At 40.8% G+C, this 15,679-nt stretch overlaps 1 protein-coding gene across 5 annotated transcripts in view; it reads right to left on the bottom strand.

Annotated features, from left to right (window-relative positions):
* The window catches only part of tead3a (TEA domain family member 3 a), a 67,818-nt gene extending 55,544 nt beyond the window's left edge, over positions 1-12,274 (bottom strand). For 3 of the 5 annotated variants that reach the window (XM_067446879.1, XM_067446880.1, XM_067446883.1), the window contains exon 1: positions 12,063-12,273. The gene's annotated coding sequence lies outside the window, so the exon portion shown is untranslated. Of the gene's footprint in view, positions 1-12,062 lie in introns of all 5 variants that reach the window. The other 2 variants (XM_067446878.1, XM_067446881.1) reach the window with 2 other exon arrangements.
* Between the last annotated feature and the right edge of the window lie 3,405 nt (positions 12,275-15,679).

Genomic DNA, 15,679 nt, shown 5'->3' with positions numbered 1-15,679 from the left:
AGCTTTTGGATTAAAGAAAGAACATCACTTTCACAAATCCTTGTTTTCAGTAGTGTTCTCTGCTGTAACCCTAACGTGCAGCCGCCCTTAACCTTCAGATATATTGTATGTTTATATATGAATTATAATGATCTCCAACGGGGGTTTCTCTCAGAGTCCCAGATGCTCTCTGTCCGTCACCCAATTTCCTCTCCAGACATTCATACAACCTAGATCCTGACCAACATGTTTGTGGTCACCAACATGTGGCCCATAACATATGTAGCCACTCCATAGCATTTCAACTTATGTGACAACAGATGTCGAATGCTAACGAAACCAGACTTAATGGGGTCATGAACTAAGAAATCAAATTTTGACATATAAGAGGTCATCATACTATAAGAATATCCTCTAAGTTTCAGAACTGAAAATGTCCTTGTTAGTCCAAAAAGTAGCTTTTAATGTAACCGAGATAAGAGAGAGAATGACTCGTTGTGGAATGTTCCTATTTATGATAGGTGAAATAAACGCCTACTTGATCAACACAACTTTGGCCCCGCCCACTGGCGTGTTAGTGAGATGATGAGGAGAGAACAGCAATACAGAATCACTTGACTACAAATAACCTTACCTTCCAAAGGATCCTAATGCTATCAATGTGGTTATTTAGGTTATTTATTTTCAACAATGTGAATGTCTCAGTCAGGGGTGTAACGATACAATTGTGTGACGATTCGATATATCGCGCATTCCAGCGGTATGTTATTTCCAGATAACACCCGTTCATCCGGGTACTACGAGTTATCTTGACCGGCACTACTTCTATGCTTAACGCTTGCGCCATCTTGTGGCTTAAACAGCCGTGGGTTACAATGGAAGACTTCAAGGCAGGTTTTCTTTATAACGTTTTAAACAGTGTTGCCACAGTTACTTTGAAAAAGTAATCTGATTACTGATTACTGATTACTCCTTTAAAAAGTAACTTAGTTACTTTACAGATTACTTGATTTTAAAAGTAACTAAGTTAGATTACAAGTTACTTTATTAGTTACATTCAGCAGTTGCCGACAACACCGCTGCCGCCTCAAAATAGAAATGACAACCGTTTTTGGCAACACACTTTATTGTATTTATGCCCGAGACTGACGGTCCCGACTTTTTTACGCCCCCTTTTTTAGGCGTCTCCTTCGTTTTATATTTATTTTAATAATTAAAATGAACAATGAGATGTGCTGGTGGAAACAACATGAGACCATGATAGCTTGCGCCACTGTCAAGATATGGCTCGCGCAGGGTTAAAGAGTCCGTTTCTTCAGAGCAGCTGCTAGAGTTATGGCCTTTTTACAACTGGTTCCTTCATTCGTTTTCTCTGACCAGGTATCTATCTGATTGCGAAATGACCAGGAGTAGGCCTAAATGCCTTCCGAGAGTCTTTCCAGACGTATTTAATTCCGATCACTCAAACAAACCAATTCAGAAGGTGCATGAAAGCATTTCAAACTAAACCGGACAAATGTAAATATCTGGTTGTTTAAACCACATGTGTAAATTTTACTCCTGGCAAATAATTAAAAAATAAATGTGTGAGAGCGTGTTATGTTGTAGTCAGATAGATATGACGGTGCTACTGCAACATCGCTGCAGATGAGTAAAGCAAGCCAACGCATATGGCCGTAAATGAAACTTTAAAATAAGTCACACAAAACACAATCATCTTCAATATAAAATAATGAGACTAATGATCTTACCAGTGCTTAGGTCGCTCTCTCTCTCATATTGCGATCATTGAATTTAAAATGAGCTACTGAATAAAATGCTAGAATCTTTTGCTTTGATGTGAACTCCGTTAAATGAGCATATACCGTGGGAATTGAAGATCGGATTTATATTAATTTTGCTGAAGTGTAAGGTAGGCTATAAGACAACCTGTCTGTACTTTTTTTTTTTGTTTGTTTAGATTGTGTAGCCCGTTTCGGGTTTTTTGAGCACCGTTGCGAGCATGTTGTGAGCAGTAGGCTAATCTATCAGCTGCCTCAGCTCGTCAGAAATGCCTTTGTGGTGGTATAATAACTAGCCTACTTTGTTTTTAATGTCAAAGTAGTTATATTTCGTTTCGATTATTTTTTAAGTTCATTTAGAAAAATGTTTGGAGCAATTTTTGTTTGTTAAATTAAAGTTTACATTTTTTTATGTGACGACCCAGTGAGTTAACCGCATGTTTAATAGCCTAGTCTCTCAAACCAACTCTTGAATTGTCTTGCCTATATAAACTTTAATTTAACAAACAAAATTAGGATAATAAAAAACGAAACGAAAAATAACTACTTTGACATTAAAAACAAAACTGAACTATTTTAATGGCTGCAACAATGTAAAAAATAAAATAAATAAATAAAAAACACGGCTCCAGCCCTCGGGCTGAGAACTTTGATAAGCTGTCGGTTTTTACAAAGGAAAATGACTAAAATAGTAACTCACAGTGACTTGGATAAGTAACTTTAATCTGATTACTGGTTTGGAAATAGTAACGCGTTAGATTACTCGTTACTGGAAAAAAGTAGTCAGATTAGAGTAACGCGTTACTATGTAACGCGTTACTGGCATCACTGGTTTTAAATATGGATATTTTTCTTACACGAACGCATCGATTCGAATCAGAAGGCTCTATTAACCCATCGGAGCCGTGTGGAGCACGTTATTTGACGGACAGCTGCATTTTTTATGGACTTCAAACACAACTACAACTACTGCTGGGATTAACGTTAGCCTGGACTTTTTAAATATAACTCCGATTGTATTTGTCTGAAGGAAGAATGTCATATACATCTATAATGACTTGAGGGTGAGTAAATCATAGGCTTGGTTTCATTTTTGGGTGAACTAACCCTTTCAGCATTCATTCTCAACATTTAGCAGCAATAGATAAAGGCTTAAAGCAGGTTGGAACTGTTTTTCTTCGCGGAAGCTTTGCGTAAGAGCTAATCAAATATTTAATCTCAAGACAATATTTTGTGTCTAATAATTATTTATTTGAGACTGTAGCCATGTAATAAGCGGGATAATGTACACCCAGCCGGTTTTTATCACAGAATAAACCCCTTCAGAGTGATGCTCCGCTTCGCGTCGGGGTCCTGATCACTCTGTCGGGGTTTATTCTGCGATAACAAACGGCTGGGTGGACATTATCCCTTACATATATTATACACGACTAAATATACAGTTGGTCCGTCGTTGTACATTTGCTCATCATAAACCATCACTCGTGTCTCACCAGAAGACTTGGATTAGGATTAGACACTCGATTAGTTATTTTTACGATACCTTTAGGACAATTTTGGGATCTTTTAAGCTTGAGAGGAATAGTGGACTTTTAATAGAGGGACACAAATCCCTTTTTCATAAAGGTTTCATAAAGAATATCTTCATTTGTGTTTGGAAATTAAACGAAAGACCTGATGCCGAGTTAATGATGACAGTTTACATTTGTGGTGCATTTGTAAATTTGTGTTTGGCTGAGTTATACCATACAGGAAGTTGAGCCTTGGACAAACAACTCTATATCGCGAATCATGTAGTTTCCATCATCATCTGCAAAGAGCAGCGATGAAATCGCGTGGTCCCCAAACCGGACACTCTCCGGCCCTTGGCTGCGTCTAGAAATTCTGTCCATAAAAATTATGAACAGAACCGGTGACAAAGGGCAGCCCTGCCGGAGACCAACATGCACCGGGAACAAATTTGACCTACTGCCGGCAATGCGAACCAAGCTCCTGCTCTGGTTGTAAAGGGACCGTACTGCCCTAAGCAAGGGGCCCCGGAACCCATACTCCCAGAGCACCCCCCACAGGGTGCCACGGGGAACACAGTCGAATGCCTTCTCCAAATCCACAAAGCACATGTGGACCGGTTGGGCAAACTCCCATGAACCCTCCAGCACCCTGTGAAGGATATAGAGCTGGTCCAGCGTTCCACGCCCGGGACGAAAACCACACTGCTCCTCCTGAATCCGAGGTTCCACTATCGGCCAAATTCTCCTCTCCAGTACCCTGGCATAGACTTTCCCAGGGAGGCTGAGGAGTGTGATCCCCCTGTAGTTGGAACACACTCTCCGGTCCCCCTTCTTGAAAAGAGGGACCACCACCCCGGTCTGCCAGTCCATAGGCACTGTCCCCAACCGCCACGCGATGCTGCAGAGGCGCGTCAGCCAAGACAGCCCCACAACATCCAGAGACAGAATTTCTAGACGCAGCCAAGGGCCGGAGAGTGTCCGGTTTGGGGACCACGCGATTTCATCGCTGCTCTTTGCAGATGATGTTGTCGTGTTGGCAACCTCAGACCGGGACCTTCAACATGCACTGGGACGGTTTGCAGCCGAGTGTGAAGCGGCTGGGATGAGAATCAGCACCTCCAAGTCCGAGGCCATGGTTCTCAGTCGGAAAAGGGTAGCTTGCTCACTTCAGGTTGGTGGAGAGTTCTTGCCTCAAGTGGAGGAGCTTAAGTATCTTGGGGTCTTGTTCACGAGTGAGGGAAGGATGGAACGGGAGATTGACAGACGGATCGGTGCATCATCTGCAGTAATGCGGGCAATGTACCGGTCTGTTGTGGTGAAGAAGGAGCTGAGCCGTAAGGCAAAGCTCTCGATTTACCGGTCAATCTACGTTCCTACTCTCACCTATGGTCATGAGCTGTGGGTCATGACCGAAAGGACAAGATCCCGGATACAGGCGGCTGAAATGAGCTTTCTCCGCAGGGTGGCTGGGCGCTCCCTTAGAGATAGGGTGAGAAGCTCGGTCACTCGGGAGGAGCTTAGAGTAGAGCTGTTGCTCCTTCACATCGAGAGGAGCCAGCTGAGGTGGCTCGGGCATCTATTTCGGATGCCTCTTGGACGCCTTCCCAGGGAGGTGTTCCGGGCACATCCCACCGGGAGGAGGCCCCGGGGAAGACCCAGGACACGCTGGAGGGATTATGTCTCCCGGCTGGCCTGGGAACGCCTCGGGGTACCCCCGGAGGAGCTGGAGGAAGTGGCCAGAGAGAAGGAAGTCTGGGCGTCTCTGCTTAGACTGTTGCCCCCGCGACCCGGCCCCGGATAAGCGGAAGATGATGGATGGATGGATGGATGGATGGATGGATGGATGGATGGATGGATGTAGTTTCCATCAACGATACATATTGTCACATTTTTATATCGTGAATCGCGATACATCGTTTAACGATATATCATTACACCCCTAGTCTCAGTTGAGCATTATTTATTCGTATGCGGTACATTTCACTATCTTTGGTATGTCAGTCACAATTTTGACGCAGGCTTTGCAAACAGACTCGACAGTAATGCCACAGCATGAAAGTAACCGTGTTAATTCTAAAGCCTGATCTGAGACCAGTGATTTCTGATATGTAATGATTCATGTACAGTCCGATGATCTTTGTCTGTGTGTCAGTAAATCTAATCAGTTACTCACTGGTTTGATTTACTGACACATAGATGAAGAACATCACATTGTTTCTCTTAGTAGGATAAAAATAATCTGTTATTTAAACTGATAAATTATATATAGTTAGAAAGTAATCAAAGTTCAATCAAGCAACGGCAAAACCATATTTAACAAATCTCGTTTACATTGTTTGTGTACTGTTAGTCACGATTAAAGCATTCGTTAGCATACGGCAATCAATTTGTAATGATGAGATCGCTGCTTTCATGCGCTCGACATGTCTGTGATCGGCTACAATGCTCATCACTTCAACCTCTTATGCCACAATCTAAATATAATGCCATAGAGCTAAGTATGTATGAAAAGTAAATAGCAATACTTTTCATGATTAGTTAACCTTGAAGGCTTTAATAGTAAAAGCAAGCTAACAGTTTTAGAGAGAGAGTTACGCATGTAATACTTAGCTATTTCATATGCAAAGATGTTAGTCAATCACAGCAGTGGGCGTTTACACTGAAGTCTCACAGCAGCCAATCACAGCAGTGGGTGTTTACACTGAAGTCTCACAGCAGCCAATCACAGCAGTGGGCATTTACACTTAAGTCTCACAGCAGCCAATCACAGCAGTGGGCATTTACACTGCAGTCTCACAGCAGCCAATCAGAGCAGTGGGCGTTTACTCTGAAGTCTCACAGCAGCCAATCACAGCAGTGGCGTTTACACTGAAGTCTCACAGCAGCCAATCACAGCAGTGGGCGTTTACACTGAAGTCTCACAGCAGCCAATCACAGCAGTGGGCGTTTACACTGAAGTCTCACAGCAGCCAATCACAGCAGTGGCGTTTACACTGAAGTCTAATAGCAGCCAATCACAGCAGTGGTGTTTACACTGAAGTCTCACAGCAGCCAATCACAGCAGTGGCGTTTACACTGAAGTCTCACAGCAGCCAATCACAGCAATGGGCATTTACACTGAAGTCTCACAGCAGCCAATCACAGCAATGGCGTTTACACTGAAGTCTAACAGCAGCCAATCACAGCAGTGGGCGTTTACACTGAAGTCTAACAGCAGCCAATCACAGCAGTGGGCGTTTACACTGAAGTCTAACAGCAGCCAATCACAGCAGTGGGCGTTTACACTGAAGTCTAACAGCAGCCAATCACAGCAGTGGGCGTTTACACTGAAGTCTAACAGCAGCCAATCACAGCAGTGGGCGTTTACACTGAAGTCTCACAGCAGCCAATCACAGCAGTGGGCGTTTACACTGAAGTCTCACAGCAGCCAATCACAGCAGTGGGCGTTTACACTGAAGTCTCACAGCAGCCAATCACAGCAGTGGGCGTTTACTCTGAAGTCTAACAGCAGCCAATCACAGCAGTGGGCGTTTACACTGAAGTCTAACAGCAGCCAATCACAGCAGTGGGCGTTTACACTGAAGTCTAACAGCAGCCACAGCAGTGGGCGTTTACACTGAAGTCTCACAGCAGCCAATCACAGCAGTGGGCGTTTACTCTGAAGTCTCACAGCAGCCAATCACAGCAGTGGGCGTTTACTCTGAAGTCTAACAGCAGCCAATCACAGCAGTGGGCGTTTACACTGAAGTCTAACAGCAGCCAATCACAGCAGTGGGCGTTTACAGTGAAGTCTAACAGCAGCCACACCCCTTCAAACAGAGTGTTCAAATCAGGAAAATGCCTTTTATTTCTAAATTATAACCATTTGTTATGCATTTTTTTACTTTTATCACTGACATTATTAGCGCACCCCAGGAAAATTATAAAACAATTCAGTTCATGACCCCTTTATGTGCAATCACCAAACCATCACATCTCATAAATGACTTGTTTGGAACATCATAAACACAAACTCCACAAGACACACATGTTCACCTATAGTTCGCCAAAAAGAGTAAGTTAAGCCTTCATTTACTTATGTCATTCCAAACCCACAAGAATTCATCTGGGGAACACAAATTAAAATAGTTTGAATATTTTCAAGGCAGAATAATAGCTCATAAAAAAAATAAAAAAAAATCTTAATTTTAAGAATGCAAAGAACAGACATCCGTGTGAAGACCGGTTTAGCCAGGCTATCTGGAAGAACAACCTATACGTCATCCGCCTGTGATGATGACTCCCGCCAGGACTGTGGTCAAAGATGATTATATATGCATGCTGTCATAGACGTCGTATTCCTATTGGTAGACGTGATCAGCTGATGTGAGCTCGACCCATGTGACCTGCCAGAACTGACGCTACACTTTATTTCTGGGATTTCGGTTGCTTTGATTCTCTCGAGTCTGCACTCGATATATCTTCAATATCAAGAACACACCCGGGTACTTTCATGCGTCCTCTGTTCTAGCAGTTTTGAGTATTGGAATTAAACTTCAGCAGGTGACGATGACATAAGAACAAGATCGCATAAGAACGCATCATGGGAAAAAAGCAGGGCCCTATCATACGCAATGCAAAAAAAAAAGTGTGTTTTGCTAGGTTCAGCCCGACACATTTATAATTTTCGCAACCAGCGCCACATCCATGTTGCTTAAATAGCAAATGCCCTCGCACCTATTTGTACACCAATGCTGGTCTAAAAAACAAGGTGTGTTCAGGCGCATTGCCAGTTTGAGGAACTGAAATCGACTGCGCCATTGATTAACAAAAACCTGGTCTAAAGTCAATAGCGCAGTATTTTTGTGTTATTTAAAGGGTGCGTTAATAACATGCGCTTAAAGGTACACACATGGATGTGCAGCAGCACACACAATCTCTTTAAATATTAAAAAATAAAAGGATTCCTCTCGGGAGAAGCATTCGGTCTTGCAAATTCCGCCATGTAAATAGTATACCAAATCCGCCATGGTGCAAGCACAACTGGCTTTTAAAGGGAATGGGAGATGAGACTCTGATTGGTTTATTGCACATTACGCCCCAAAACACACCCATGACTCTTTAAGAGATTAGCGACAACCATTATGGACCATGCTCCTGGCTCGATGGCCGGTTTTTCTGTCGTTAAACTAGCAAAAGTGGATTCTAAGTAGGGATGTGCGATATATCGTCTGCGATAATATCGTAATTGTTGTTTTAACAATGTGCGATCTGACATTACCGAGGATATCCCTCTCACACACCCAGTGTGTGTGCGCATACACTATGTGATGTAGTCTTGAAGATTAGACAAGTGCAGGCGCACGCTTTCACTGTTTGAGTCTATATTTATATCATAAATGTGATATTTATTTTATACACGTTTACCAAACAAGAATTTAATATTAAGTGACTTACATTTTAGACACCATATTGCCCATGTTTACTTTATTTCACCAACGAGAATAGGTTAAAACAAAGTCACAGCACTGTAATCCTGGCATGCGATCCGAATTATTGATCGATTCACTGATTCATGACGGTGGAACGCGGAACAGAAGACAATGTTGAATAAAGTCGTAGTTTTTGTTATTTTTGGACCAAAAAGTATTTTCGATGCTTCAAGAGATTCTGATTAACCTACTGATGTCTCATATGGACTACTGTGATGATGTTTTTATTCCCTTTCTGGACATGGACAGTATAGTGTGCATACACTTAGATACGCTCTCGGACTAAATCTAAAATATCTTAAACTGTGTGTGAAGATGAACGGAGGTCTTACGGGTGTGGAACGACATTAGGGTGAGTCATTAAGGACATACATTTCATCGGTTGAATCTCAATGACTCACTCATTAACAGTGACTTTAAGTATTTTAAATTATCTTTTCATGTTTTAAATAATTTCAAATATTAGTATTCAACATTGTATTTAAAACATCAAAACATTATTTATGAATAACTGCAGGCTATATGTCACCTCTAAGCTCAGTAAATAGTCTGTGTAAATGCCACTTCTGTATTAGAAAATGCTCATAAAAGAAGAAAATACATTCAATGTTTTGGAAAAGATAATTTCTGTTACTGCTGTGAACTGATCACCAAACAGAATATGAAGAATTGTGCTGGTGGATACCAGCACAATAACACGGTCAGCAAAATATCGTCTAATTATCGTTATTGAGAAAATCCCAGAAAATATTGAGAAATAATTTTGTCAATATCGCACACCCCTAATTCTAAGTGCACATCCACCACTTTAGACCAATTGTTATATATGATTAAACGCCTAAATCTGTTCATCATATAAGATTGTGTCCCTACAGAAGACGGCCTTTAAAGGTGGCCTAGAACTAATTTTAAATTGTTCTCTGATATCTACATAGACGGTATGTGGCTTATTTAATGTCAAAAAATGTCCAGATACGGTTTTACAGGTCCATTTAAAACCCTGGGATTTGTCCCTAGAATGAAATGTCCTGTTTTCGCTTTATTTGGAAGGGTCATGAATAATAATGTTGAGCTCTGTGCTGTTTGGCTCATTTCAGTAGCTCACACAAGTGCAGTTATTGAGCGAACACAATCGCAAACAGCACAAGCGGCTCGTGAGTCCTGACAGAACACAGACCGACTGAATGACACTAAGCAGAACATCTCAAATGGAGATCGCTGAAATGCAGCTTACTTGTTTATTGGTGTTAAATATTAATACGTAAATATTAATGTTCCCGACTATTACATCACCGTTGGTGTTATGTTGGGATTCGCCCGTTTTTTTTCAGTGGTCTTTCTCAAGCACAAAGCTCATGGTAAGTTAGTTCCATGTACATAACTCCTATTATTCAACTATCCCAAGGTAAACACAGTTTCCATTCCATTCAAAAAACTTCATTTGATGAGGTTTATGTAACGCTGATGATGGTGAGTAAATGATGACAGATTTATATCCCTTTAAAAAATGCTGTCTAACAAGACAGCTCACCAACTTTTAGAAAGTATCAGTCTTCATATACGCCTGTGGAGTGCGGGCACCTCTAAAAATGCCGTCCTAATAAACCTCCAGCCAGAAAACTGTACTTGAATTCTTCCATATGGCTAAGAAAACAATGCAGTTGTCCACCGCATGAAGAAAGAATCCGTCACACATGTCTAAGTTCAGACTATATCGACCAACACCAGATGATCAACAGGAAATTGTAGAAAGAGTGACAATTTTGAAGTCTGGATTTACAGACCATACCTGACCTCCACGCCCCAGGTGCCAAGAGACACAAAAGAGGGTCAACCCTAAAATCTATAGCCCTAAAGGATGACCGAGCGACTTGTGAAGACCAGTAAGGGTAGCGGCCCGAAGCACGAAGAACACACTGCAGCGCTATTTAAAGCAGTGAGCTCACTGAACACACTTGTCATGTTTTGCAGGCCCTCTTGAAGCTTCACAGCCAGCGTTAAGAAAATTCCCTCTCTCACGTACATCAGAAAGCGTTCTATAATAGTATTACCCATATGAATGAATATAATAGTGGAAAAATCATGCAGTACTCCAGTGTTTTGGCTAAAACAAATGGCATTTTTAAGGAATTTTGGAGGCCAATCTTTGAATCTTCTATTGGGATAGAGTCCATTTATACGAGTAAAGATTTCAGACTTCAACAAGTGCTCTGAAGGAAACTTCTGGATGTGTTTTTCTTGGCACCACTGTAAAAGTCACATTTGTTAAGAAATTCTCCTCTGATTGCTCACTGTCACCTTCCTCGGCCTGAAAAACCTGTTGAATCTCTGCACGGCGAAACTGAGGGGGCGCGTAGAACTGATGCGCCTGATGACCGAACCAAGATGGGACTTAAAATGACTTAAAAAAAAAGACAATTTCTGACGTATGAGATGTATTACACCCTCTTACAACTGTAAATGATTCATCCTAGAGACCATTTAGAGATCATTTAATACCCACAATGCAGAGCATTAGAATTCAAGAGAGAGGTTTTCATTTAGTCATGAATAGGCTGGGCTTTATGAGTAATTCTTATGGTCTTAAATGAAACACAAAGACGCTGCCATAGGCCTATTACATGAATTCTTTACAACTGTTTTTCTTGACACCTTTACACACGGTCACCTACAAAACAATGATTAGACTTCTAGCAGTTTATTCTTGTTTATTACTTTTTTTTCTGATTGCATGATGTACAGTTGTTTTAATAATTAAAATAAATTATGCATTTAAAGACAAAATGCTGGCCAAATTAAAAAATCAGGTCATGGTAACAATTACTAGAAACACAATGATTGACGTTTATTTACAAATACATTTTAACATTTGATAATTCTATTATGCATAAAAACATAACTTAATGCATTCAAACGAATGCCTTGAATAGAAAGTGATTGGCACCGTGAATAAAGTCAGTTTCGTTTAAAAAAAAAAAAAACGAAACAAAAGCTGCTTGTCCATTAGTTAGGCTAATATTTATGGATACAAACCATGAAACCATAATTAAATGTGATTACAGTCCTTCGCTCCACTGAATCAGTAATAGGCAGCAAACTTTCTCATACTCGTAGGCTACAGTGCTCGCATTCTACTGATACACGCGTGTATTGAAATATCAGTAATAAGTTTACATCTGTAACCCACGTGTGCGAGTGTGCAATGCAACATCGCTGAAGCAGCTCCGAAAAAATGCCAAAAATGAGAATGATGTAAAAGCTGCAGCGCGAGCGCAATGACGGCATGAAACAAAGGAGCGCAATAGGAGTTTTGCACTTACCTTAAACGCAAACCTCTGCTCTACTGTCCGCAAAAAGGGGGCTTTCAAGCTCTATCTCATGAGCTCGTGTACAAATGCAAACCACGCTGATGTTTTTGAAGAAATATTTCTCCTGATTTGACAGTAAAGCTGGAATGTGAAGTATGACTTCGGTATGAAATCACGGCGAATCCGAGCGGAGCGCTGGAGGAGGAGCCATGAAGAGGGAGAGAGGCAGCTCTCCACCCCACTCAAACTTCACGAGCAAATCTCAGGCCTGGGCATCACTGGAGATGCGCTCATTGGCTCTCTCTCTCGTGTGTGTGTGTGTGTGTGTGTGTGTGTGTGTGTGTGTGTGTGTGTGTGTGTGTGTGTGTGTGTGTGTGTGTGTGTGTGTGTCTCAAAACCTAGGCTGAGTCCAAAATCGCCCCCTGAACCCTCATTCACTATACCCTACGTTAGTACTCTAATACAGTTCACTTGTAGGAGTGAATGAAAACGAGTGAGTGAATTCGGACAGCCGTCGTTATTGCGGTGCATTGTGGGATTGAATTCGTGCTCTCACTAACGTCCTCTATAGTTTCGGACACCACTACAAATGGCCCCCTCAAATAATACCCCATTTTTAGGTTATAGATTGATTCAGCCCTAGAATGATACTTTTCTAGACTGCATTTTTGGGCATGACAGGTAATTCCCTATACTGACTTAGTATAGAAAAAGAAAATAGAATATGCACTTTTTGTTTTAATTTAGTCTATTTTATTCTTGTTTACCACTTATTTGGGACATTTTAGGGCAAATAAATAGCACATTTTATTTGGTTTTATTTATTTTGGGCTTAGTTACTTATTAAAGTTATATTAAAACTAATATTTTGACCATTACGACTTTTGTCAAAGGAATAATTCACACAAAAATTAAAAATATGTCTTCATTTACTCACCCTTAAGATTTTGCATACATGTATGTGTTTCTTTCTTCTGTTGAACACAAAATAATATATTTTGAAGAATGCTGGTTAGCAGACAGTTGGCACTGTAAAAGATGAACAGTTGGATCAACTTAAAAAATACAATTCTAAAAAATAAAAATAAAAGTTTTCTCAACTTATTTTATTAAAGCAATAAGCCTCAAGAAGCCATGGTTTACAGTGAATTTATAACAGCTTTGTTAGGCACGAGCTGAGTAAAATTCACTGTAAACCATGGCTTCTTGGAGCTTAGGGGTTGAGCAGGGTTAGTTGTAACACACATGGCTTAAAACTTTCCACACATAACAGCATGACAAATCTTTGTGTATTTTGCCAATAATAATTAAAAAAAAAAACGTTTTACTCGTAACCCCAAGTGGTTTTAAACAAACTGAGAAAGTCAAAAAGCATTAGTTATCCCCCTATCACACAATACAACAATTAAAGCCAAAATATATGTATCAATGCAACTTTCATGAAGTAAAATCCCTAAAAGTTCCTGACTGTGAAAAGCAACCACTGATTTAGGCCTAGTCCACACGTACACGGGTATTTTTATTACCAGAGTTTTTCCTCCGTTTTAAAAAACAATCGCGTCCACACAAGCACGGTTTAAAAAAAAAAATCTGTCCACATGAGAACGCAAAACTACACTATGATTGGCTGCCTGATTTCCACATGGGTCCCATTCACTGCACCGATGCACATTGCACTGACTGAGGGATGCCATGGGCTCAAGTGAAACACTTCCTACAAGTTCCTTTACTTTGGACTCAGTGACAGGTAACTGTATACAGGTGCAGGGCCGAAGTGGACTGTAATAGCTTCACACACTTGCTTTACTATTTTGTATTATTGCATTCTGACGCCTTTGTTCTGCAATACAATGAAATAACTGAACATGTATCTGTAGGATATACGTGTGATAAGCGCTGTTAGTGGAGTACCGCATAAAATCGACTCACGTAAATCAAAAGGAGATGTGGAAAATCTGACGTCAAACAAAGGAGAGAACGGCGCGCACTTCAATTTAAAAAGCCGAAATCTCCGGTTTCACCATCTACACGACAACGCTGTAACCGGAGTTTCTAAAAATCTTCACCCTGGCCGGAGTTTTCAAAAAAGTCCGGTTTTAGTAACCGGATACAGCGTTTGCGTGTGGACAAACAGCCAAACCGCGTAGAAAAAGCTGCGGTTTTGAAAATACCCGTGTTCGTGTGGACAGGGCCTTAAATAACAGCAATATATAAATTACATTATTATGTCATTAGATGGCGGCAAATACTGTCTTAATGAGTGAGTCAGTCAGTAGTAAAGGTTTTTATATTGAAAGGAATGAAACTTGCTGTGAACACGGGAACAAGACGCAACAGAAAAATGAGCGCTGTCAGTGTCAGGACACGAGAAAAACCCTTGACAGTTAAAAGGACAAGATATCACAGCAGACATTTAACAGATTTTTTATTATGAATATACGACTGACCTGAAGAAAAATGCTGTATCTGAATGCACAATTCAGAAGACACTCGCTCACTCAGTCTCTCTCTCACAATAATTCAAGCTTTAAAGAACAATATCAATGAGAATAAACAAATGTTTACGTTTCTAAAGGCCTGTTCACATGTTCACACCGGGATGATTATCACGAGCGTTTTTTAACGTGTCGTGACTAAACAAAGGGCGCCAATGTGAGTGTGTACCGGCTCGCAACATGGCAGGCATTAAAGTACCAGTTAAAAATAAAAAAAAAACTCCCTGGGTTTCTTACAATATCCCAAATGTTTCCAACTATTTGTAAATTGTGAGAAAATTGCTATTTTAACCAATGAGCTGGGACGTCTGAGGGAGTCGCCTGTCAATTGCGTCATATCTGCGTTACTCTCGGTTTCCGGTTTTATTTAAAATGCTTTACTCTTAGCAGTGTGAACAAGTGTCACAGCAGCCGCTGAGCAAATGTACAGAGTAACGTCATAACATCATTTTAAACACACTCAGTATTTGATATGATAAACAGAGCTGCGTTACCTCATACTCATGACCGGAAAAGGCGGCAATGGCGTCGGCGACTGTGTCCCAACATAATAAAAGTCCCGCTGCTCGCGAGGAGTGTGTTTGCGTAACAATCGCTCCAGCGGCCTTGCTCAGCTCCTCAACACTCGGTCCTGCACTACAGTAACGTTAATAATCACATTAATGATCATGATTTCTGCCCGAGTCCTATCCTGATTCTTTTCCGCCGTCTGTGAGGTGAAGACCACATGTCCCAAGATTCTGCGCTTAAACTTGGCATCATCAAACTACTTCTTTGTTTTGAATAGGCGCCCTCTAGCGGACAGAAAAGTTGCACAGTGCACCTTTAAGAGAGTTTACTAAGGGTGTTGTGTAGCGATACACATAATTGGTGGGTGAAGCAGTCATAGCTGTGTTTTATTGTGAATAAAACACAGCTATTGACCAATCACAATCTAGGACTGGAACTAACTATTTTATAATACAGTACTTTTCATCAACTTAATTTCACTAGGTCAATCACACTTATATTATTTGAGTTCGTTAAATCCTATTATTTACATAAGTCCAACTTAATTTTACTGTATTCCAACTTAAATGTATTTATTCTTCCCTTTTTTTAAATTCCCTCCAAGTAAAAGCATACATTTCAAAC

This window comes from Pseudorasbora parva, chromosome 6 (genome assembly GCF_024679245.1).
Source record: "Pseudorasbora parva isolate DD20220531a chromosome 6, ASM2467924v1, whole genome shotgun sequence".
Taxonomy (NCBI): domain Eukaryota; kingdom Metazoa; phylum Chordata; class Actinopteri; order Cypriniformes; family Gobionidae; genus Pseudorasbora; species Pseudorasbora parva.
The sequence above is the reverse complement of the archived record's forward strand: the minus strand, read 5'-3'. Positions and strand labels throughout refer to the sequence as shown.